The 26,446-nt window shown below is 47.0% G+C and overlaps 1 protein-coding gene across 7 annotated transcripts in view; it reads left to right on the plus strand.

Moving 5' to 3' along the window:
• KIRREL3 (kirre like nephrin family adhesion molecule 3) overlaps positions 1-26,446 on the plus strand; it is a 211,781-nt gene that overhangs the window by 29,718 nt on the left and 155,617 nt on the right. The window lies entirely within an intron of this gene.

The following is a 26,446-nucleotide window of genomic DNA, read 5'->3' on the forward strand; positions in this document are numbered from 1 at the left end:
ATGTCCTGCATCATGCACAGCAGGAAAATGGTGTGCTTCCTTGCTTGGTAGGAGAGTGCTGCTACTTGGAGCATTCACAGCTATGCCTCTTTCCTCCAGTATTGGCTGTGTCCCAGAGAACACACACACACATGCAACTTACAGCGAGGTCAGAAGCATTTTCATTTTTAAATGTACGTCTCCACTCTTTGGGACTCACTGAGGTTCCTGAAGTCAGCACTTGGAAGGCACCGAGTCAGAATGATGCAGCAGTGTTTGGAGATGGACTGGGAAACAGATGATATAAATCAGCTCTTCTTAAGGAAATGAGGCCTGTTAGGAGGAGGAGGAAGAACTCAGCTAAGTCTTTCTGCTGAAACCCGTTGGCATGTGCCAAGTGCTGAGTTGCCACCCATCATCTCTTCAGCACATTGTCAGTGACTGAGTCTGCACAACCAACCTCGCTGCCTATTGCAGAATATCTTACCAGCTTTTTTTTTTTAATTAATGTAATATCCACTTTCCTTGGATGTGATTTTGGTAAGATTCTCTCCCTGTCAGCCCTCCTGGAATTAGCTGACTGGAGAACTTTGCGCAGTGCTGGGTGCTAAAAAGTGGAAATATAATGTGTGGAGCAGCCTCTTCTAAACCTCTTGTGCTTGAAAGAAACATGTCACCATAGCCAATGACAAAAAGATGGCTGTGGGATCTCTGGGGTTAGAGCTCATTTGCTTCTACTGCTTGTGGACATGATTGTGGCTTTTTAGGCTAGCAGCAAAGGAAGCGCAGAGATGAAGCCTGTCTCGTTCCCTATAAGCTGTGATCTTGAACCAGTGGCAACCTTGTGTGCACCAGGAGTTGCCTTGAGCCTGTCCAATGCAACAAGCAGTGACTTGTCAGGTGGAGCAAAGAAGAGTTTGCTGTTCCATGCACTTTCTGTTTGCTAGCCTTCTCTTGCATGTGCAGTATGATTCATAGCTGCAGCAAGAGCCAGGGAAGAAAGGCCCCCCAGAGCTGCTGGTCATTAGCTCAGGACATCCTGCACCACAGGTGTCCTGTAGACACTTGGCTTGCAGGCTGACACCTAGGAACGTGTTGCTAATTACTCTAATTACTGTTGGCCAGGACTGCAGGGGTTATCTCTCAGCCGTAGTTCCAGGCTTGGCTGTTTGGGCAGCCTTGTCAGTTGAGTAGGAACAGTTTAAGTGACACTCAGACAGTCAGGTGGGATGGGGGGAGAATAAATACAGTCCATGCACTGCAGAACTGGGCTACAGTTTCTCAGCCACTCGAAAATGGGAAAAGACAAGGAGGTGCCTTTTCCTCTCTTTCTTACCAGCAAAAATTATGAGGCTCCTTGCTCTGCTATAACTAAATTAGCTTAAGCTTCTCTTTTTGTTTAGGTAACATTCGCTTACTTTAAACGCACGCTTAGCAAGTGTGATTCGTTGCTTATTAATTTACAAAGTGGTAGATTTCAAAGCTGTCATAATGCTCAAGTCATGTTCACTTCAGTTACTCCGCATAATTAATTATAAAATAATCATTTGTACATCATGATATTTTCATTCCAACATGAAAGGGAAAGGCTGTGAGCCGAAGCTGCCTCGGGCATGGGAGGGAGAAGGCAGCAGGGAAGCTCAATGCAGTGATGTGAATGGACCATTGGTGCAGAGATGGTGCTCCATGGTGGGCACGGACAGTGGGGGGAGGGTGGAGTCAAAGGAATGTATTGCAGAGTACCATCATTTTATAGATGTTGATTTGGGTGGGAGGAAATGCAGGTCGGAGGAGCTCCACAGGGAGCGAAACCCGGGGTTTTATTGATTTGGTCTGTTCTTTTGATGGTCTTTTTGTTTCTATAAACAAAAAGGAGAAATGGATTGTGTGAAACTGCCAAAGACCTGAGCTAAAACAATGAATGCATGTTTATAAACACATCTCCAGGGAGGAAGCGAGAGCTGTTTCCCCTTTGTATAAAGTATAAAACAAAACCGAATCTGAGGTTTATCTGCAGCACTTCTGTTGGCCCACAGTGGGGGTGAGCTCAGCCTTTTGTTCTCCTGGTGCTGCTCTGGGGCACTGATCAGATTTCCTTAACCTGGGTAGCACAACTGGCACAAGTCAAATGTGCAACTTTAGGAGACTCCATGTGCACTCGATTTTGGTGTTGAACCTTCATGTGGGATGTGATCCAATGCCATTGCCCCACCAGGGACGCCTTCAGGGAATGGAAGGATGCACCACATGCCCTATGGGAGTGAGAAGGCCATACAGGAAAGCCTCATAGGGAACGGCAGCACCACAAGCGTCCCACAGCTGAATCAATCCTTCATTGGGATTGGCTCTGTCAGGAGCACTGCTTGCCAATCCCATTGCTGAAAAATACTCCTGCCAAGTCAAATTCATTAATTGTGGTTGACAACGTCACGTGTGATTGCAACAGCAAGTGGCGAAGGGATGTTAACAGCAAACGTTGCGAGGATTTCTCAGCTGCCATCCACGTCATGTCCCTCACCACAGCCAGTTTTGACATCCCATTAGCAGTGAATTGCATTCCTACTGGTACAGGAGAGGCTTTGCAACCCTCTGGAAACAGGGCTGCAATTTTTATGAAGTCTGCCCGTGTTTATTTCTTGAGGAAACAAAAGCGAGATATTGAAAGCAAACAGCCCTAAGAGATGAGGGGTGTAATATTAAACTTGTAATTTGGGAGCAGTTGTTGTATTTACCATTGCAAAGATCAATGTACAGCTTTTGTGAACGGGTTATTTTGCCCAGTCTGGGGAACTTATTTTAATCACTGGAAGCTAATCTCATTTCCCAGCCTGAAAACAGTCCGAAACATTGAAATTATATGTTAATATACAGAGATTGACAAAAGGAAGCTGGTTGTATCGACTTGGAATTAATGAAGCAATTCAGTGTTGAACAATAACGCTGGCAGGAGGTGTTAAGGAGAATTGCTGCAGTTGTTAAATGTTGGCACTGAGAGGTCTCACTGCTCTGAGGAGACGGTCAGATCACAGTGAAATGAACATTACCTTGGAACTTCAGAGTTATTTAGCCAGCCTATGTCACGTCATGGAGATTATAGGAGGGAACAGGAAAATGCTGCGGAGGGACTTCTGTTTATCCACAGTACATTGCTGTATTGAGGAGGGAAGGGCCCCGTCTGTGTTCATTTCAAGCAGTGGAAGAACCACGTTTCTGTGCAAGGCTGGGCTGTACCCTCAGTGCTGCTGAGCATCTTCCACAGGGCTGCAGGCAGAGCAGCTGCTCACAGTTTGCACTATGGGCTGCACATCCCAGGAGAAGGCTTTCACAAAGGTGTTTGCTTATCAGCTGGCAGGCACGTAGCCACGTGCAGGCTGCAGCAGGTTTGCAGCATGGCAGATTTATTTATTTGTAAGGCTCTCATTAGCTCAAGTTGACTTTGGACACAATGTGCACATTGCTTTTTCCTCGATGCAAGTGTGCGTGGGTCTTTTTTTGCCGCTGACAGCTGGAAAGTTTCTCCTTCCCTTGAATGGAATTAGCTCAGGGCTCTGTGGTCAGCAGTGTGAGGGCACACGGTGCCTGACCCACACTTTGCTGCTTTGAGCGGCGATCGAAGCCAGCCAAGAGACGCAAAGCATAAAGCTCCGTGTCATTAGGAAAGAAAGACTTGTTAAGAAAGAGATTCTGTTCTCTGGGAGGAAAAACAAAATCTCGAGTAAGGCTGTACAGAAGGATGCCAAGATGTGTTGCTGCTGTTAACATCTCCAGCCTTTGAACTCAGGCATGCAATACTTGAGAGACCAATTTGAAGGAACTGAATTCAAGGCACAGCAAAAGCGCTTTAGAAGCTGCTCACTGACAGTGATAAACATGTGAAACAGCCAAGGAGCTGCCCCATGGATTTAGAAGGAGCTGCAAGTGATTCCTTCAAGGAAGCCAAAGTTGAAAGTTGAAGCATGTTTCCCAATTATTGACTTGCTGATTGATGGCTTAGTGAGACGACGAGATGTGAGAACATCGCACTGCTTTCCACACAGGGGAGGGGAAGTTCTGTACAGCACCATAAAAGCAGAGCAGGACAATCAATGGGAACCTCTTTTTTCTCAGCGTTGTGACTGGAAAACACATCTTGTTTATGAATGTGCATCTTCCTGAGCAGCTCGAGCAGGGAATCAATGTCTGTGTCCAGGCGCTGCTCATCAGTCTTCAGCTTTGGGGCTTTCCCTGTCTGGTAGCCACTGGGATGTGCTGCTGTGCAGGGCAGCTCTGGATATGTACAATGACATCGGGAGCCCTCATTTTATCCTATATGATAGTAAGGCTGAGGCTGTTTCTGGATCCATTTCTGCAGCCCTTCTTTTCCTGGAGCAGTGGGTGTTAGCAGCAGACCTTCCCTGTTTCCCATTGCTGCCTGTGGGCCCTGAGGGGCTGGCATCTGTTATGGATGGATATTAAATAACGTTGGCTCATTTTCACTGTAGCAAAGTGGAATTTCCCCTTGATCTGGTGTGTGCTACAAGAAAACGTTTATTTCTTTGAGCAACAAAGAAACACAGAAGCACGGACCCTTCTCTTGCAATGAAACATAAAGCTGTAATAGTTGCCATTTCACGGGGCTGCTCTCCAGAGGTAGCTCAGATTTACAACATTACTTCCAGCCTCCTCTCCTCCTCTTTTTATTTGCAGAACCCCCTCAAAGACCTGAACTCTATGAACATGTCAGTGTGGGGCAGCGAGGCTTTGTGTTTCTGGCTGGAATGAGTTTGGAATCTCCATGTGAATGTCTCTGTGAGGGTCCTGATATCCTCCTTTATCACCGCTGTGCATGTGGATCTGGCAAATATCTCTTGATACCAGGTAGCGTTATCTTGTTTTTGTAATGGTGGAAAATGGAAAACAGTTTATCTGGGGTCAGAGAGTGGCACAGGTGGGGCTTTGCTTCACAGCAGCTGCTTTCAAGCCCTGAGTTTTAACTATAAAGCCATCACTCTGCCCTAGGAGGTAAGGAAATTTGGGATTAGATACATAGTGTGGGTTTAAGTTCTATTGAAGGGTGTGATTTTTGGTTGCAATGGCACTGAAACCTCCGAGCAGGTCTTGTTCCCCAGTGCTGGCTGTGTCGGTGATTGGGCAGCAGCTCTGCTTTGTGAACCAAGTGAGGAACATCTGTGTTTAGCTTTCTTTTCTGCAGCAATCTGTGTGCCTAACAACAGCGAGGCATTGAGATACTTCAGCCAAAGCCCCAAATGTTGGTGTGTTGTGTTCTTTTGGAGCCGCATGATTTCTGTACCAGTGTGTGAGGGGCTGCGATGTAGTTTTGGAGCGCCAACCAACTGCATGGTCTATTTTGGACTCAGATGATGTGACAGTCTCCAAAATCTCCTTTGCTGTCCGAAGTACTTCATCATAAATCAATCCTGGGTGATGCTTCTGTTCCCCCCAGGCAGCCCCGGCAATGGCAGTCTGACTCATTGCAGTGGTTTCTCTTTCAGTGTTTTACTGTGTGATTCAGTTCCCCGTTCTCAGAGCCTTTTCCTGCCTCTCTTTCCAAGCATGTGGGCACAGTGCTGGGCATGAGTCTGAGCAGGCCTGAAGGGTAGAGCTGGGGGGGGTGGCTGAACCTTCCAGGAGTCGTGAGATTAAAGCATATATTTATGGCAGAAATTTCTCTTCTTGGTAAAGTGTTGGGATTTTGCTGCCTTATTTGACCCCCAGAGAAGTCTTAAGTTGTTGTTGTCTGCATTCTGATGATTCTGGCTTGTGGGGAGATGAGGGTTAAGATACAGGCTGGGGTGAGGAGTTCTGCTTATCTGTCTGATGAGAATCCAACTCTCTGCTCGCTGCTTAATTAGGCTGTCCAGAACCCAGGATTAAAGACTTTGCATTATTGGCTGAAGAAAAATACAGTTTAACATGACTTCATCATGCAGCCTTCAGCAGCATCTGTTAAACTGCCCCAAATCCCTTCGCACGCTGAACCCCTGGCCCTGAAGTGTGGCAGGGAGTTGCTGCTTGGGGCTTTGTCCTGGATGTCTATTCTGAGCTGATGGCCATGAACCTGGCTGTTGGGGCTGCTTTATCTGCAGCTGGCTAATCAGTGTGATGGACTGTCCATCATTTATTTGTGTTTGTGGTTAGGAGATGGAAGATGCACAGCATGGATGCTGTGGGCAGCTATGGGCAGTGGCAGACAGCAGCATCTGGTTCGGACCTTACAGGGTTGCAGCAGCCTAAAATAAACCAAGGGGTGTTTTATATACACAATGTTCATGATCCAAAGCAAAAAGAATGGAACATTTTTCTGTTCTGTTCAGAAACTGCAGCGTGTTGAACAAAAGTCACGCTGAGCTGGAAACTTTAACTGTATTTAGTGGGATTTCTGGTAAAGCCAAACACAGAGACCTGGTGACTCATCCTCTAGGAGCTGAAGTTGGAAAGCACTCTCCTGCTTTGGGGTTTAGGTGAGATTGCACCTCCCCATGTGAATCTGAGCTTTCTGCTGCAGGAGAACTGCCCCCAACTGCACACAGCCCTATTGGTGCTGAGGAGGGCTGGCATCCTGGGATGGCCTCGTGTTGGACTGGTTCTGCTGGTGGTCCAAATAGCTGTTCTTCATGGGAAGGATTTTGTGGTAAATGCTGTGGGGTCATATTTGTGTGCTGGCTCTTCAGATCAGGGTATTTATAAATGGTTAATTTAGAGTGGGGTGAGCTGGTGGCTTTTTGTCAGCCACCTGCAGACTGCAGTCAGGGCAAGAGGACAAAAGCCTCTTCTGTAGCACAGTAATGACAAATAAGAAGCAAGTGTGAGGAGATGTTCAGCATGTTACTGTGCTCCTTAAAATACATATGCCTTGAAGTCTGCCAGGCGTTTTGTTCTACAAAGCATATGGTTTAACAGATAAAATGATTCCTGACCTGGAGACCTGAACTGACAACTCTGGAGACAAACAAAATCCAGGATGGCTCCATCTGTCAGGCCTGTTTCATCTCCATGCTGCTTACTGACATTTACGTGTTTGCATCAGGGAACTCTGCTTCAGTGCCCCTTTCCCTCTCCTTCCCCAGACATCAGCATCCATCCTTGTGTGTCATGGCTTAGTACATGCATTCAACCCCAGGCTCCTGGCCATGACCTCTTCTTCAAAGGGCTTTGCCATCTCTGTGGCTTGCTGCTCTAGCAGTTGCTGGGGGAATGGCTCGCTTGTTGAATGCAGTGTGAAGCTCTGAGGAGCAGGATTCCTTGTCCTGCCCTTTTTAGGGGCAGGAGCGTGCCACAAGTCTTTGTGCATCAAGTTAGCTCTGTTTGATGCCAAAGAGTAATTCACAGCCGTCACTCTAGTGATATATTCTTCTGGATGATGAAACCTTTGGGTGTTGGCCTTTGTCTTCTGCTTCCATTTTGGCTGGTTGTGCATATTTCTCTAAATCCAAGATTTCTCACAGTTTTCTGCCAGTGTTTTGCTCGATGGGTCCATCTGACCATGAATCCAAGCAATTTCCTGCAGTATCTCCTGGCTCATGCAGAATTCAGGAACCCTTTGCGCTTGCTGGACTGATCACTTGTATCACTGTTGAATGGAGAGGCCACATGATGGTCTGGAAGACCCACCTGCCCACTCAGAAACGTGCTTTGAATTCTGGGCACTCCTGTGTATAGCCACAATTTGATCCTTGTATGTCCCTTGCAGCCCTGCAAGGCTCTGTGAAATGATGCTTCAGTGTGTCCACAGAGGCTTGGGTAGCTCTATCCCTGCAGGAAGAGGGTGGAAGTTGGGCTGTGATCAGAGGTGTCCTATAACCACATGCATGCACTTCCTAGGTGTGGGTGGGCAGTGAGGGGCAGCTGCTGCCACCTCTGTAAGTGATGAACTGTTTCCATGTTACCTCCTCAAATAAAGGTCGACTTCTTGTCTCACTATTGGTTCAGTGCCCCCAGTCTCCCTGCATGTGCTGAGTGCTAGAACAGATGATGGCTTAGGAGAGGGGGATTATTTCTGTTCTTCTCAGCAAATATATACCCACGTAGTTATTTAAAGCTGCATCTAAAAAGCCAGTAGCATCTGAGAACAGAAGCTCTGCTAAGAAGTTTTAAGCAAATGTTATTAGATATGACCTCTTATTTATGAAAGACTTTGCAAGCGAAAGTCTGTTACCCTGTTATTGCCTCAGCAAAAGGCCTATTTTCCCAGCCATAAAGTCCCTGCCAGCAATCAGTCTGATTAGAGTTTAGGATGATGCAGTAAATATACGAAAGCTCAATTTAACCAACAGCACAGAAGCAAATAATAATAATAACTTGGGGCCTTTGGCCATAAAAATACAGACGTTTACCTTGAATGTTGACTTAAACCATTTCAATTTTGTACCAAATGAGGCTTGAAATGCATCATCCAACATACGGTGTCCAGCTAATATAAGCTGTGTTAAATATTGTACCTCCTTGCATGGCAGTGCTCTGTGAGCTGAGCCTCTCCCCCTTTGCTCCTTCAGGATGGTGGGCTTTGGGGTGGTTGTGGTTGTTCTGATGTCAGAGCAGGCTGTGGGTGCTCCCATGTGTTGTGCAGGCTCTGTGCCCTCACCTGGCTGCATGGTAGAGTAATTATAGCTTTGGTATCCCTGCTCAGATATCCTCACCTGCACCTCCAGGCTGCAGGAGTGGAGATGGATAATGCAGAGCCACAGAATCTTTGTCTCTTTGCCTTCCTGAGCTTCCTGATTCATTAGCAGACCTGATTATCCAGCTTCTTGGCTTTAATCTCTAATTAAACAGCAGCACAGACAGCGTGTTTGTGCCAAGCTGAACATAAGTGGCCTCTTCTTAATAAATGTGTAGCTCTGATCTCTGCACTGTTAACCAGAAAAATGCAGGAGCCCAAAGTTCTCGGGGATGGTAATTGCCAGAGTTGTGTTTTTTCCTCATCAGAGGCATTTCCTGACAGTGGGTTAATGATGCTCAGCAGTGTTTGGGTTCCTGGTCTGTTTCTGAGCCAGGTCTGTGCTCGAGGTGGAGCAGTGATTGCACCCTGTGTTGCTGTGTTGTTTCTCTATAGCAGAGAGCTGCTGGAGCCAGGACTGCACTGTGGAAGGAAGGACAGAGACTTCTGCATTGCTCAGACTCATGGGTCTATGGGTGTTTCCTTTGCCCTTTTCTCCTGTAGAGCCTGAAGTGAGAACAACTGCTTTACAGGAGGCCAAAAGCATTAAGAAAGTGGAGGTTTATGGCTCCTGTATCAATGTCTGTGCACAGCATAGGACTGAATGGATGCTACATTTTAGTGTGCAACACCTGGGACAGGTTAGAAAGCTTTTGGCTGCTTATGTCTAACAGTGCATGTGTGGATAAGGATTGAAATGTGTTCCACATGGAACAGTGCATGTCAAAAAGCTCTGCAGTGTGCACAGCTCAGCCAGTCTGTTTGGGCTGCTGGGCTCGTGCTTCATAGCTCTGGATCAGCTCCCTTTGCCTCTGGTAACCCGCAGGGCTGTGTCTGGACATGGAAAGATGCTCTCAATCCCTTGGGGCTGAGGTTTAGGTGGAAAAAGGTGAATTGCAGCCGTAGATCCAATGCTAAATCTCTCCCCACATCCATCAGGGTGCAGGGACACATTGCAATGCAGCCCTGGCGCTTGGGCAGGGCAGGGGACACTTTGATTTTGCTGGGTTTTCTCCTTTTAGTTTTGCTTTTGAAACTAAGCCGGTACATGAGGAGCAGCCGGCCTCCCCCCAGCACCTCTTTTTTCTCCTTACTTTCTTTCTTTTTTTTTTACTTCTCCAAGCAGCCACGAAGATTGTGCTTTTGTCAGCTTTCCTCCACCTCCAAAGAGGGAAGGATTTGAAAGGAATATTAAATGGCATTCAGGAAGGCTGCACAGAGGGATGGGGCAAGTTTTCCTATCACACATCAGAGCGGCGTGTCCCACATTCCCCTCCTCGAGGCGGATCCTTTTGCCTTGATTTCTCTCCTTTACCTTTTTTTCTTTTCTTCTGTCGTGACTCCTGGAATAATTAGTTACCAGCAACTCTGCATGTGTGGCTTTAAAGGCCTCTCTTGAATCATCAGCACGTTTTCCCTTTGCCACAGCTCTCTGCAGTGGTTCATCCCCTTGAAGATAGGCGATCAATACTTCTCCTGAACCCACTGATAGACTTGGCCATCACTTAAATATCATTACAGGAAAGATTTCAACGAGATCACTGCACATTATGCTTTAAAGTTTGACTTTAAAAGACTGCTTGGGCTTTGCTAAAAGGCATTAGTAATGGGATTCTCTATCTTTGAGCTTAATTTATTCTGAAGAGAAAAAGGGCCATTATCTTAAATCTCCTTTTCCCCTTTTCCTTCTTTTACAAAAAGGAAGAAAAGGAGGCCTCTGAAGTCCAGTACTTGTGGCAAAATCATTGTTTAATTGCTGACTCCTTTAACCCTTTAGTGGGAGGAGAGGTTTGGGGAGGTGAAGTGTCACGTATTGCTCTGCAGATAACGCTGTGCTTGGAGTTCATTCCAGCTCCTCATCTTGACCCGCTTTGCTCCAAGGTCAGCAAGCTGTGGGCTCATGTTCTCTGAGGAAGAACTAAAGCCATGTGTGTTTGCTGCTTTGCTGCAGGCGTGCCCTGGCTAGGCCTGAAGGTCAGGTAGCAAAGCCCTGGATTTGCTCAGTGTTAGCCAACAGCTGCAGGATGGGAGCTTCCATCTGAAAGGCGTCCTTGTGACAGACGGAGTCAGCTCTGCAGAGTTCTCATTAGCTATGCAGGAGATCAGATCAGAGGTGAATTCTTGTCCATGGATGCATTTTACATGCAGAGCTCTCGAGAACTGGATTTCCATCAGAGAGCCTCTGAACGTCCCATTAGTGCTCAGCCAACCTTGAATTCTTTCTGAAACCTCCATTGAGTTCATTCCTGTGCTCCAAAATCAAGCAAAAAGCCTTACTGTGTGTTTAATTTCACCAGGGATGGATGGGTCTTGCCTTGGATTCAGCCACACAGAGCTCCTTGGTTCAGGCCAGAAACTTAACCCAGGCTCAGTTTTCAGCATCAGCTTTTTCTGTTGCAAGGTTGAAAAGCAAAACGGGGGCAAAGCTTTTTGGTCCTGAGCAACGTGTGGTTCCCAGAGCACTGGGATGCAAGTCTTTGTTTGGGTTCATGTGCTTAACTGCAAAATCAGTGGGGACTGAGCAGAGATGAGCAGAGGTTTTGCTCCAGGGGGTGGGAGGTAACAGCTGCAGATGCAGCATTGGGTACTTCTGCTCTTCCAATCCCTTCGACTCAGTTTCTCCCTATGGTAGGAGTGTATTAATGATGCTTACCTATTTCAATGCAGTTCTGATGGTTAATTTATTTATTTTTTTCCAAAGCACTTAGCAAACATTAAGCGTTACATAAATCTCGAGTATTGTTATCCACAAGATGCATTGATTTGCAGTGTGGTCATCTTGTCTGGATTTCTTTATTCCTTTAAAAATATCAATCCATTAGAAGTGAGGGAAAGGGAAATAAATAAATAAATAAATAAATAAATAAATGCCCGTAGCTCTTATATCAGACCAAAGAGTTGCATAAACAAAGAGCACAAAATGTCTAATCAATGATAAGGCAAATGGGGCCAATTGCATGTCAGCTGCCCCTCCAATTATGGTTCATAGGGACCGCATGGGAGAGCTGTGGCTCGCTGGGATCAGAGCCAACCTGCACTGGGGCACTGCAGTGTGACATCTTTCCCACTTTTCCTTATTCTCATGCACTGCACTGCTCTGTGCTGCCTCCCGTTGCCCTGGTTATTAAAGGGAACAGCTCATGCACTGTTGGGAAAGTCAAATTCTTCCCATAGGAAGCAGTGTTATTACACTCCAGTGCCCCTTATTATTTCTCTCAGGGCACAGCAATGTAGACTGGGGTGTTCTGGGGGTGTTGGGCACAACCACAGTTAAGAAATCATTGGGGAGCAGCAGAGAGGTGCAGGGCTGCTTGTACAGCTCAGGGGTGATTCTGTAATTTGCCCTATCAAGAACAGCAGGACAAGAGAGATAAATGAATGCTGTCTGTTATGGTGCAGCAATCAGTGTGTTTTGGCTGCATGGCAATGTGGTGGCAAGTGGTTTGTTTTTCTCCATTTTTTTTGCTTGCTAAGCCAAGACGGAATAAGCAGAGAGTCAGGTTGTTATCCTGCTCAGAGCTGTGGAAGGTGTCCCCTCCCTCGTTCCAAATCAATCATAACTCTTTTAGACTCATTGATTTGCAGACAGCATGAAACCACCTGCTCCCTCCATCCCCGACTTATTTTAGATTTCGCTAGGAATTCTGAATTGTCGCATTAGTGTCAGGTAGCAGGAGGCAGGACGGCTGCAGCCCCGTGGTTGCACCAGCCTTGACCCACTCACGTGTCCTGCAGAGCCCAAATTACCACTGCTGATACTTGGGCTGGAGCCAAGCCTGTAAAATCCTGAGTCTTGGGTGAATGAGCTTTGGGTTGTTGATGCGGGCAGCTCTTGCCAGTGGGCTCCAGGCTGCTGGTGGCTCAGGTGTGGTTCTTCCTTGGGGCACTGCAGTGCCTGCTGATGCTCTCACTGCCAGATTCAGCTGGGGAAAGGAGAGGTGCAGAGCAGCACCACTCTCTTGGGCTTCTTTCTTCTATTCCTCTGTGCCTCCTCATGTGAATGGCAAGGCCTTGAGTTTGGCACGGTGCACAAGTTTCTGGGATGTGGCAAAGCAATGAAGGTGCTGCTTTCCAGCAAGTGGAAAAGCACGCTCCTGTTGTTTTGTTTGCTGCTGGTTGGGATTGATGCTTGCAGAAGTGCTTTGACATTCTGGGCAGATGGACTCAACAGAAGTGCAGAGTGCTTTTGTTCTCATCCTCCGAGGAGATGTGGAGGCTGAAGATGCTCTCGTAACAAACTTTCCCCAAATCTCAAGTGTGCCACGGGCTTCGAAGTGGATCCATTCAGCGCCTCTGTTTTTCAGCAGAGTGGCCCTTCTGAGGCAGTAGATTACAGCAGTAAGTGTGTGCTGCTGAATGGGATATCTCTCCTGCAGTACACGCTTTCATTGTCCCGACCACATTTTGGTATTTGCCATAAGCCACGCGCTCTTATGAAAAACCATTTGCAAGATAAGTAAAGGAAAATGTAATCCCTGAGTGGAATGAAGGGTGCTTTGAAATGAATGGGGGATAATCCTTTTGTTGTCTGTTACAAATGCACTTTATTTCTGCATTATCTGAGCATGAGAACAGACTGTTCGCTCAGCCAACAAATCCACTGCGGCACCCTCTCCCCAATGCGTCAAACCCCGGAGTCAGGCGGCGGAGCAGCCTCTGAACTTCCTTAGGTCTGTGGTTTGCAAAAAGGCTCCTTTTGAATTTCAAAATCCTGCTGGCGTGATTATTTTGGTGCTCGCAACGCACGCGGAGCGATGGCTTAAGTCACGCTGAAAGACATGGGTTGGGATTCACAAAGCAACCCGGAGGATTTAGCTGTCTACCTGCCCTTGATCTCCTATCAAGATGGATAGGGAACTCTGCCTAAATTGCTTCTAAAAGCAGAAAGCCCAATCTCTGCCCCAGGGAGCCTGCAGTCGAGGTGGGGAGGGATGGCGATAGATTTCTTCCTTTTTTCTGTGTTGTTTTCTTTTTCTTTTCTCTCCTTTGGAAATTCCTTGTAGCAAGTTGAAGCCCATTGCCTTATGCAAGGAGCCACATCCCCCGCAGCAGAGCGTGGTCTCTGTGAGCCGTGGGCCAACATCAGCAGTGTGGGGTCGGCCCTTATGGCAGAGAGCAGCTCTCCCAGCTCAGACAGCAAACACGGCATAGTTGTGAACTGTGGCAGCAAACTCTGAAGTCCTTTAGTTACTGCAGGCATCGATTCTTAGGGCTTGTAAAATGAGTCACAGTGTGGCTGTTTCTTTCTTCTTCTTAGTTTTCAGCTGAAGTTCAGTGGATGTGTCATGGGGATATATTTGTGTGCTCTGATTTGAGGGGTACCTTGTGATTCCTCCATCAGCAAGTTGGGGTTTGGAGCCCCCAGCAGTGCTGCAGCCCTTTGCCATGGATGGAATCAGTCTTGGAATAATCCAGTTGCTTTTAGTTATAGCTGGCAGAATTTCTTTGCCTGCATAGTTGTTAGTGAAGAAAAGGAAATTAATTAAAGATCTAATTATAAAGCCGATAAACATTGTTTTCAGATCTTTAAATGAATGTCCTTTTTGTGAATGCCACCTTTTTGATTGATTTAATTGGTGGGTGGGGAAACCGAGGGGAACAAAACAGCGCTTCCTGATGCGACGTGATGCTCTGCTGTCCTGTAAGGAGCTTATGCCATATATGATGGAAGAGACACAGGAGCAGCACTAAGCTGACTGTAAGCCTGTTGTCTTCCAGCTTTTTCCATTATAGAGCACAAAGCAAATTTAAGTTTTCTGCCTCCTGGAGTCTCACGCCATTCTAATCGACAGCTAATCCCTTCCAACGTGCCCTTGGAGCAGGTTTGTCGTGGGGTCTTGCTTTCTTGGGAGCTCAGCAGCACCGCAATTAATCTCGGTGTTTAGGTGGCTTCTTCCAGCCCACGTTGTGCTCAGCAGCAATTTCAAGCCAGTGTCCACTGGTAAATGGTAAAACGTACCTAGGGAAAATGTGATGTTGCCATGCATAGCAAATGCTTTCATTAGCATCAAAGCTATTACACAGAATACCAAAATGACCTTGCAGTCATTAGAAGCGAGGTATGTTACGACTTAAGTTTAGAGGGACTTGCATTACAATGTGTAATCTAATTAGTGTTACCTCTACTAATTGCTACATATTGCTGAGATATATAAAATAAATGCATAATTGATACTGGGTACCACCAATGCTTACGCTAGTCCCCATTCTTAATCAGGAAGATAAATTTGCTGGGATAATGAGTAGCAGCAATTCAGTTACCTTTGTTGGCACCTTGCTATGCATCTGTTGTTGTGTGCCTGAATGTAAAGAAGATTTTTGCACGTTGGTTGACTATAGGGTTCATTTGTGCCCTCTGTGAGGTTGGATCAGACCTCTGGGTGCGTCTGGTGGGCAGGAACAGCAGTGAGAGCAGGTGGGGAGTGCTCATGGGAGCTGATGGAGTGTTGGCCAAGCTGTTGATCCCAGCACCTCACATGGCACTGCAGCTCCGGGTCTGGGATCAGAGTGTTCTCCCATGCTGCCAATAGGAAGTGGAAGCAGACACAGAGATTTTTATCCTCAGATCCCTGCGTGTCCTCTCCACAAAGCTCAAGCTTTGTTCTTGGAGGTAGAGTTCTTAGTACAAATTCTCTGTAAATAAGGTAAGAAAAAGCGATGACTTGGCTGAGGAATAATTTCTGCAGGAAGCTGCGCTCAGGGAAGGAAAGGAGCAGCAATAGATCCAGTGCAACAAGGAGAGTCTCTGTGCACCAGGAGTTCTCACCATAAATGCGTGCCAAGGGGAGGATGGGGGTTAACATCAAGAGAATCAGCCATGAGCACGATCCAAACAAAAGAGCAAAGTGAGAACAACTGCAGACAGGTTTCCTGTTGGAGATGGCAGTGGGTTCCTAAATTGCTGACTTTGGATCACTTTGTTTCTCAGTTTTGTGATGCTTCTGCTTCCCAGCCATCCTGTCAGGGGGGGGTTGGAGTTGGTTTGTTGCAGTTACCGGGTTAGAAGACATTGAATGCAGATAATTAAAACGAAACCTTTGTTCCATGTGCTCTCTAGTCCTAGGAAGGCATCATCAGAGCCGGAAAGTGATATTTTGATATTTCAGACTCCTTTTTTTTTTTTGATGTCTGGATTGCAGTTACAAAGCAGGGAAGGACGGCAGGCCTGGCGGTTCTATAATTGCTCTTTCTAATGTGCAGTGCCATGGGACACCTCTTAGATGTCTCCACAGTGGCTTCCGTGTGCCTCCAACACGTGTGCTGCTAAACGAGGCAGCCGGCTCCTGAATTAATGAAAGCTGCTTCAAAGGGCCCCTCCCCCCTTCCCCGAGCTGGAGATCTGAGGGCGATCTCAAAGTGGGTGACATGCCTTTGAAAATTATGCAGCGCAAACAATAAACCTCGTTAAATAAAGTCAGTGAAAGCAGCACAGCCATCCGATGTGGGTAATGGACGTGCTGGGGAACCGGCGTTGGGCTCACGAGCTGCAAGGCATGAGGGAGCAGAGGGCTGTGTGTGTGTCAATGGGATGGAAAGCTGTCAGAGTGCACAGAACATGGGGTGTGTGGATACCCGGAGGTCCCGCAGGATGCTCTGCATCCCATGGATGCTCACAGCCCGGCTGCGTGCTGCCCAGCCTGGCCCCATTGCCTGCCCTTCTGCAATGAGGATTAATGAGGTCTCCCACCCGATCCTTGTTTGAGATCTGCCATTCGGGTTCATTTTAAACTAATTTTATTCTCGGAGTTGTCGGCAATTTCTGCAACAAATGCAATTATTGGGGATGAGCTCCTGCTGCAGCTGAGGGCTACAAGTGCTGCTTCCACGGGTGCATGAGGAGGGAGCCGAGAGCTGCGGATGGGGAGAAGGGGATATTGGAAGAAGAATCTTTCCCCACGATGCTCTCAGAGCCGATACACACCTTCATAAAGAAGTAATTGAATTTTCCCAGTGCAGCACGGAAAGGAGATCTAATTATCCACTTCTAAATTGCTTCCTTAATTTTTCAAAAAGCTGCTTTTTGTGGGTGCCCCCCCCCCCTTCAGCCCTGCTCAGGAGCCCTACATTTCCACCTGAATGAACGTAAGGAGATGTGCAGGTACCTTGTCTGATGTTTATGGGATGAACGCTGCGCTTTAGGGATGATGGTGAGTTTCTGATGAGCAGATTTTGGGTGTTGGAGCCAACAAAGCACCTTCAGTTATCTACCAGGAGCTGTTTTCAGCCTGCTCGTTACAGTTTGTCAGCATTGAGCTGTTTAGGAGAACATGGAGCATTTCAAGTGCATTATCCATGTTCTCAACTTTACAATGGCTGCTGAACTCCCCTTCCCTCTGCCCTGCTGCATGGTGCTCTTTCCCTGCACAGAACCAAGATTGCCACCAGGATGGTGTTCATCCCCAGTCTGTCTTACTGCAGGGTCCTAATCATTTAGTTCTGTTATTTATCATCCTGGTGTTCCATATGGAATGGTGGTACCCCAATGGCTGTGGGGTCAGAGCTCATCCCTGCCTATTAATGTATTTTGGGGGTGATGTGGGGCTGCTGCTGGTGGAGCTCTCCTGCAGAGCATGGCTGTTCATAATGCTCTAATTAACTCCCACAAACTTCAGAGGACCCGGCTAACTGTAATTGAGAGATCAACAGAGGCTGCAATGAAGTTAGATATGCATACTAATCACTGAATTATCTAACACCTGCTTTTGACAGCAGCGCCAAATTCTAAATGCATTTCTCATTGTACGGCCCCCGCTATAAGGAGAAGATCTTGCACCTTGTCAGGCAGCTCTTAGATCCCTTCTAGAGCCTGAAGCTTCCCTCGTTTGACAAATCTCTCCCCTTTATTCTCAGTCCATGTATCGAGGCTGTCATGTTGCAGGCTCAACCTGTGAGCAGGTAATTAAGCAGTGTTGCAAACATGGGGTCAGATGCTGTGGAGGTGGAGCTGGTGGTGGGGATGACGATGCCCCGGTGCATCCCATGGACTGCAGGTTCTGTGCTGACCTCCAACCATCACAGCATGCACTGCCACAGCCTCTTGCAGGAAGGCAAATAAACACTTTGGGATTCATTTTTCAGCTGCTGTGGCCATGAAGGTAAAGGTTAACCATCCCAGATATGAGTGTAGCGGTCTCCTGAAGGTCTGTTACCAATCTTCCTTGGTGTAAGGAGGGGAATCAGCAGCTTTTTCTCTCTGCTGAGCCTTTTTTCCCCCCCATATTCCATTCTGCTTTATTTTAATACCTACCCGAGGTGCGATTTCCACATCATCAGCTCAATCAGCCGTCACCATCAGCCCTCTGAAGGCAATAATTTTCTGCTACGCAATTTTGTCACCGCGCTGGAAGAAAAATGAAACCAACATTTCAGTGCTTTTCCCAACCCCAATCAGCACGTGGCGTGGCTCACCAGCTTCTCCCCTCAACAAGTGGCTATTCACATCTTTATCCTCTTTTTCCTTTGAGGATTGAGCCACTTACCATGGAAAATACTTGTGCTTTGCAATTCTTACTTGTTTTGTTGTTTCTGAGTATTCTATTTGCTTGAGTGTCGTGGGACTTTTCGGATGGTTTTGAGCAGCTTTGTTTAGGCCAATTGCAGAGCTGGGTGCATCCTTTGCTGCTGGCAGCTCCCTGTTCCATCCCTCCTGCAAGGCAGCAGCTCTTCAAACAGCACTTGCAGTCACGAAGCTTTGCAATCCCAAACTGCTGAAGGCATTGAGCCAGGTGGGTGAGTGGGGTGAAGGTGGATATGCACAGTGTGTTTGCAGAGCGGGGCTGCAAATACCTGCTAGTCTGGAGTCCTGTTGACACCTGGCCCTGAGCACAGCGCTGCTGTTGACCCCATGAAGGGTGGCAGTGAGCTGCTCACTGCTGCCTTGTCCCAACTCTATCTCCAGTTGCTGCTGCCCAGGCAGCCTCATGTGAATCCACGTTAGCTGTTTGTGGTGCTCAGAGACTGAAATCACTCTCCTGCTTCTCTTACCAAGAGCAAACCTGGGATCATCGACTGCTTGTGATGCTAAACTTTCCATACGCTGCCCTCAGCCCACTCCTTACTTCGAAAATCTTTCTGTAGCCGCAGTTGCCAAGCAACTGTCAGCCTCACGTCTCTGCTGCTCACCGCCTTCGGGATGCTGTGGCCCAGGCACTCTGTTCTCCAGATCATTGCTTCCCAGGGCAATGGGATCCAAGCAGTCCAGGCACCAACATCATCCCATGTCACTGTGTGTGCATCAGGCAGGCGTGCTGCCCTGAGTATCCTCACCCAGCTCTCCCAGTTTGCTCTTCCATCATGGGCTGTGACACCTCTGGGTACTGCCCCTCATAGCCAGCAAAAGCATCACGGCTGTTATACCTCGGTTGATCCCAAAGTAATGCCTCCTGTTAATTTCCATGAATGCTGTGGCTGATACAAAGAGCACAATAACACTTGGTTAGAGCAAATTCTCAGCTACAAAACACCGTTTTTGCTGTACAGCCGCCACCATTAGCTCTGCATTGTCACCAAGAACCTGCATTGCTCTGCCTATAATTACCTGCACCTGTGGAGGTGACCCATTGCTTCATGGTGTTTCACCACCCAGCCATCATGCCCTGTTCAGTCTCCATCACTGTTCAGCAGCCATCAATGGATGCCAGCGGGTACCATTTTTTCTGCATGGAGAGATTGAGCAGCACATGGTCTTTTTGGAAGGAGGTAAAGAAGGAAGACAAGAGGAAATGGGAATTCTTCTTATCAGCAAGGCTGTGGGTGTGCTGGGCATGGGGTCAGTGCTGGCACACTGACCAGGGGTGCAGCCAATGTGCTGCTGCTGCTCAGTGTGGTTGTAGGCCATGTTCCCATGTCCAGGTTGCTCCTACAGCACTGTGGCATCTCTCGTGGCCTGAGCAGAATGAGAGGGCCGAGGGGAAATTAGAAGCCCATCAAACTTTGCCTACAGAAGTGCTTATTAACAGACTCCCTCTGTACATGGATATGCATGGTTTATTTCATTTTAGTGCCAGCCTATTCCATTTGGGTTAATAAAAGAAATATCCGTTCTATTAGGTGCATTACAGTGACAAAGCACCAGGGGAGAGGGAAGCTGCGTGCTTGTCAGCTGCCTGAGCACTGGGCTGTCAGTTGTGCCATCAAGCCTTCCTGCTTATTTGCAATTTTATTTTCAGATGTGATTGACATCTGGAGGCTCTGACATTCTCGGCACAAACATACAGCCTGTTATTATGCTTGCATTAACATTTTGATAAACACACAGTGCAGCATTGAAAAAGTAATTACATGTCATCACATCTCTGCCTCATCAAAGAAAACTTTGCTGTGTAATTGCTCCAAGATTTACCCAGGTACAATGTGCTCCTTCCAGCAAAGGCTGCTTTCTATTGAAGAGTTTACATTTACCTTTTAATATGCACAATATCCTTTCCCCATGGGGCTTTCTCAGGCTAAAATAAACTCGGCGATATAATTTAGGTTCCCGTAAATATTCTCGGATATCGAAGCCGTACTTCTTTTGCCTAATAGTTATTTAATGCTCGATGTAAATATGTTGTGCATTATAAGGGCTGAGCTATCAAGGTGGGTTTTTGACGACTAGGAGAAATAGCACATTGTTACATCGGCTCCTGTATTAGCAGAAGAGTCCTTTTGCACTTATATTTATATCAGTACTTCTCACAATGACATCTAATTTTACAATAAAGTGAGCCTGGCTGAAGCGCTTCGCTACAGCTTCTAAAATATTGGCTATTTCCTCACTTGTAAAGGACTTTCCTGATGTGTCTCTGAAAGAGGTATTATATGGAAGAATACAAATAATTCCAAGGGATTTTTTTTTCTCCCCCTCTTCCCTTCAGAGCCACGTAAGGAAGAGAAAATCTCATTGATGTTGAGTCAATAAATTGTGTAAGGTAGAGGCTGAAAGACCTGAGTGAAGGGTTGGAGAGCGGTGTGTGATGATAAAGCAGGTGAATGTGGTCAATCAGACAATTGCTTGCCAAGGTGCGTTCTTGGGTTATTTAAGATGTACCGGCCACATCAGCTCTCCTCCTTGCTGGGTAGCCTAGATAATGCGAGCGTTCCCACTGCTGATGGATGGGATTTTGCCTTTTGCTTTAAAAGTGCTATTCTGGACCCTAGAAGTACAAGCTTTATGTTGTGTCCCTGGCCGTGATGGGGTAATGTGCTTAACCCCGAAGCCTCCTGCAGGCTGACAGTGTGTCTAATGCCTCATCTGGAGAGGAGGGCAAGTCTTCGGGTTGTTCACGAGGGGAGCTTTATGAGCAAACCCTCCAAGGTTCCCATCTTCTTATTACAGGAGCAGGGAAAATAAATGAGGAATGACCTTGACACTCATTTCTGACATCTGCCTTTCATCATCATGGCTTCCACTTCCAAAGCACAGCGTCCTGCCCTGGAGCAGCCTGTGGCTCTGCTGCCCATCACCTGCTCAGGACCACAGCTCCAGGCTGCAGCCCAGCTGCTGGCTGCCCTTGGTGGGGGATGAGTCCTATAAGAAGCATTACAGCCGGACAGAATGGCGCACGTCCCCAAGTGTGTTTAATGGCTTGATAATGCGATGTTAGTGTCTATTAATCCTCTAAGGAGATTGGTATTAGCTCAGCTTTAGCACTAGACTGAATAAATACACTAACAGGATGCACCCCGGCTAGCGCCTGGAACATCTGTATCCAACATCTGTATTATTATGATTATAGGCTTGTGGCCTATATACGGTATCTATGAAATTAGATCTGGTATTATACCTCTGCTGTAGCCTGGGTAGGTTAATTCCCCTGACCAGTGGTGAGCAGAAGGGCTGGTGGAGCAGTCCTGAGTGATGCTGAAGGACTGAGTTGCTCTGGAGCACTGCAGGGCACCACTGGATGCCATGAGCTGCAAGGGCACGAGGAGCTGAGAAACATGGGTACCATCAGCCCCAGTTGTGATATGCCAAAGGCTTTTGGGCAGGAAGGGATCCCCACAGGTATGTGGGGCAGGGGACCACTCAGTGCTGCACTACTTCCCCCAGGGAACTGTTGCAAGTGGCTCGTGATTCCTATTCATCTTTCAGCCCTTACCTATTTACTTTCAGGACATTTACATTTAAATATGTGTTTCTGCAGAAGCTTTACAGGAAAGCGACATTAGACCAAAAAAAAAAGAAAAAGAAGTGGTTTAAAATGCATTTTTCATGCTGTTTCATACTCTATCGATTTTGTTTTCCTCATTTTTTTCCTATAAAGGGAAGGTTCTCTAATACATTTTTCAGAAATAAAGGAGTCAGCAGTTCTGCCCTCCTAACGCAATAGTTATTCACCTCGATTACAAACAGAATTTGTGACGGGGGGATATTTATACCAGTTTCCTTTTTCCCAATGGAAGGAGCAGCGGTGCAGCACTGTGTGCTGGGTGGGCTGTGCTGGGGCTGCACTTTGTCCCTTCCTGAGCTCCCAGGTAGGGATCAGTTGGGTCCCATCGCACAGAGAGACTTTTGGGCTGGGACTGTGGGTTAGAAATGGCTGTTTTCAATGCTGTCTGCATTGGTCTTTATGAGGAAGGGAGGAGGGAAAAGAAAGAGAAGCCGTTCTGAATGTCAGGAGCATTGAGAAGCATTGCTGTCATTGTCTGATCTCCCGGATTTCTTTCCTTCCAGTTGGGTTCTATTTCTGAAATGTTGATAGGAAGAGTTCTTTTGCATTCGAGTGCATGGGTGTTTTTGATATCGTCAGAAAACTATTACAGAGCAGAAAACATCTCTGCAGCTGTATTTTGATGTTGACAACCATGAATTCTGGTTAAGCTCGTAGAGTTTGCAAGGAGCTGCCGATGATAGTCAATAACATGCCCTTTTATATGAAATCTGCCTGCTTGGTTTGGTAGAAAACAAATGGGACCACGGAGGCTGAATGACAAACATTGGTGCAGAGGCTTCGCTCATTGCTGTGGTTTTAACCGTGAAGGATTTGAGCAGATCTGCTCTCAAGTGTTGGTCAGAGGAGGGGGACCACCTTCTTCCCACTCGTTAGGCTTTTTTTCTCATATCCCTGCTATTATTATTAGCAGGCTCCTTAGGGTGCACGGCAGCATCTCTGCCCCTGCTTGGTGCAGAGCACTTACAGGGAAGGTTTGGTGCTGTACCAGTGCACCTCTTGCTGCATCTCAGGGTGGTGTAACATTGCTTCAGCCAACCCTTTGGGGAGGGACCGCTCCTGTGTGTGCCGCTTTCCATCTGTCACTGGAGGAACTGCTGGTTTAATTTCTTTCCCTTCTCCTGTTCCCTACACCTCAGTGCTGATCTCAAAGCCAATCACAATTTATTACAGCGAAGGGTGTGGAGCTGCCCCATGGGAATACCACTTTCCTACGTCCCATTGGATTCATTAATAACAACATTATGTTCTGATGTTTTCCCCTTGTATTATTCTATAGATCATTTTTATTATGTAGATACGAACCCTTTGATATTGTAATTGTAAAGTACACGTTATGAAGACAAATGTGTTTGGCTTAATGAGAATGGATTGCCAATAAAAGCTGGAAGAGAGGGAAGCTTTATATTTTTCCTTAGCATTAACCCTCATAGAAAGTGATGTCAACAGAAAAGATCTTCACATGGGATGGAGGAGCAGAGAGTGGTCTGCATAGAGTGGGGCAGCAATGCAATGGAGAGAAGTGCAGTGCTCTATTCCTGCAGCAGCAATGCATTGTGAGGGTGTCAGTAGCACTCAGCCCCATGCTGAGCTGTGGGGTGGGGAATATCCATGCTCCTGCTCTGCAGATGGGAATGAAATATCCCACTGTGCTGGAGGAAGGACTCAATGATTTCCCAACGTGCCTATAGGTGCAGCAGGTGGGAAGCATCTTGAGGTCTGCTGGAGGTCAGGCCTAGGGCTGGGGTCAGTGTGCACTCCTCCTCCTGTGCTGATGTTCCCAGGTAACATGTTGGGGTGGAGGAGGGAGGGATGCACCAACATGCACCTCCCCAGGCACGGCCTCTGCTAACCCATGGCTGCCAAAGCGAGATAGCACGGTGGTAGCAGCCGAGGGATTCGCTGGTGAGCTAACAGATGGAAGGAGCCCTCTCCCCATCTGACGCGAGCACAGATTTAATCAGCTCACACTTCCCTTTTCCACCTGGCATAGACTCTGGGAAATGTATCTTGATTTGCGTCCTCCCAGCTCTCCCCACAGACTCTTAACATCTTTGTTTTTTTGCAACTTAACAGCAGCAATTGCAGTGAAGCACTGCACCACCTGCTGCAGGGCTGGCCCAGCCCCGCTGGCTGCTGCTCCATGGCTGGGGCTGTGCTGGGAGCAAAGCACAGCACTGGAGGTGCTGCTTCTGTGTGCATCTTTCTTCATGTCTCATTGAGGTCTGCGAGGAGGGGGCACATCTCTGTTGTGTGGATGGGGAAACTGAGACACCAAAGCGTTTTGATCAAGGGCAAGAGAAGCCAAGTCCCATGTGCCGTATGTGGGCCTTTGCACATTATCTTCCTGCTAGAACATGGATTGCATCGGTTCATGTCTGTGCTGAACAAAATGCTAAGTAGTCACTCTGATGCAAAGTGAGGGTGGGAAAAAGTCATTCCCAGCCCATGATGTCTGAGGTATTCTTGCATCTCAGCAGAGCTGTCAGTTAAATCCGAAACCCAACCATTGGGGGCAAGTTAAATTGAGAAGTGAAAAGTATTTTATTAGTATTCTGCTATTGATTTCTTAATGGCTTTTCTTCCTGGAAATCAGGAAAATATTTACTCTGCTTGAAGTCGCCGGGCAGTGGGGCTCAGTGGGGAGGAGGGGTTGGGTGTGAGTCTGATCCTGAGAGCCCCACTGGGAAGGAGATGCCCAGAGAGGGTATCCAAACTCCTCCAAGGTTGGGTTCCATTTCCATCCTATATGTTCTCCTTCCCACGTGCACTATCTCTATTACTTGAAGCTTTCAGTGCAGTAAGGGATATATATATATATGAAAAGATAATCACTTTCTACCTGAACATGATAATCTAAAACATGCTGTAATGCTGGGTGAGGGAGCCGGGATGAGAAGAAAAACCTGCAAGGAGGATCATGCTCCTGCTCTGCCTGCCTACAGTCAGTGGGAAAGGAATAATGTAGGTGCTGTAGGTTCTGGCCTGTTGGGGTTCAGCTGACAAACTGAGCAGCTGCCAAGCCCCTTGTTTGGTCTGCTCTTTCCTTCTGATTCTTTTCTCTCCCCACCTTATTTCCTTTTGTTAAGGACCGTGCTATATGAATATCCTTGGCTTAATTTGCATTGCATTAGAGTAAAACATTTTAAATTTCTTCACAGCAGAAGTAAATCTGACAGACTTTATGAAGCCATTATACCTGCAGGTATTTTATACTTTTAAAATACATTCTTGTCAAGCTATCTTAATTATATTATTATATGTACTTTTGAACTCAGATCCACTCTTGGGTGATACATTACGCTTCTGACAGTGCAGTCCTAAAAAGCTACAATTTATATCAAAGCTCTCTGGCTGAACAAAGATGTATCTATTATGGATTCGGGGGGATTTATTAATTTTCTGTTTTGGAACACTTACTCATTGACAGAGCTTGCTGGCTTTAAATTTCTACGGTGATTATTATGTGCAGCATTTACATGGCTTTGGGGGCTGCAGGGACTGCAGCTGGGAGTAGCAGAGAGCAGCGGGAGGATGGAGGCAGTGAGCTCTGTGCATTTTGCTTGGCTTTATGGGTCAGAGCTGATGGTGTTGTTCCATTCCAACACGTGCCCACCTTGCAGTCAGTGGCAGTGCTCTGAGAGGACCCGCTCTGGCCAAACATCTTCAGACAGTACTTAAGCAAAGCCATCCGGTGCTTGAAATCAATGGGAGTTAAGAACATGCGAGTTAAGAGCTTTGCTGAATCACAAACCTTGCTCTCAAGAGGGATTTCACTCATAAAAGTGAGTCCCATTGGCTTGAGTTGGAAGTGGAGTTGTTTGGTTGGGACACGGGGAGGGGAGCATGGAGAAGGAGCTGCATTTTGCTTCCAGTTTTGCACAAATATTGTACAAAGCACAGACCCAGATGAGCTAAACTGGGTGCATGGAGCTATTATACGTCCTTCCTCTGCTGTTCCTTTGAGGATGCTCAGGGGACACTCCACTCTCCACCTGGTTGGCTCTGATAGCAGCAGCCCCACGGGGTGATGTGTGTGGGGTGCATCTCCCTGCACTCTGTCCCCTCACCAACAGCTCCTCAATGAGCCTGCGGTGCTTCTCCATGAGCTCCAACCTCTGCTCGGATTAAGGAAGCACCGAGAAGCACAGAAGCAGCAGTAAGGCTTTCTATTCTCAGCTAGCAATCACCCAAATCCATTCAGAAAGTTTAATTGCTGCAAGTAAAACTTGTAAATACCGATGTGGCTTAAAGCACAGCCAAACAGGCAATTTTCTCCTCTGCCTTCTCCTCTATTGTTCTTTTAAAGGCTTGGAATTGCAGTGGGGTTTTTTTGTTTCCCTTCCAACCCCGCAGTTCCCCCCGTGTTCCAGCCGGGCTCATTGAGGACGTCTTGATACTGTCAGGAAATCAGTTCGATGGCTGCATCTTGTAAAAACTTTCAAAGCTGGAAATTAACTGACATTTCAAAGTGAAATGTCATTTTGCTCCAAATAAATAAATAAATCGGCGTGTTTTGACATTTTAAAGCACTTTTCCCTCGCAAAAGGAAAGAGGTTCTCTAAATGAAAACCATGTCAAAACTGACTGCTTTCTCAGAGAGATTTTGACTTCCACGGATTTCTCCTGGTGGGAAGGAGCTCAGTGAGCTCAGCGTTGG

The sequence above is a fragment of the Coturnix japonica genome, chromosome 34, assembly GCF_054131305.1.
Source record: "Coturnix japonica strain WE chromosome 34, WE-NBRP24, whole genome shotgun sequence".
In the NCBI taxonomy this organism is placed as follows: domain Eukaryota; kingdom Metazoa; phylum Chordata; class Aves; order Galliformes; family Phasianidae; genus Coturnix; species Coturnix japonica.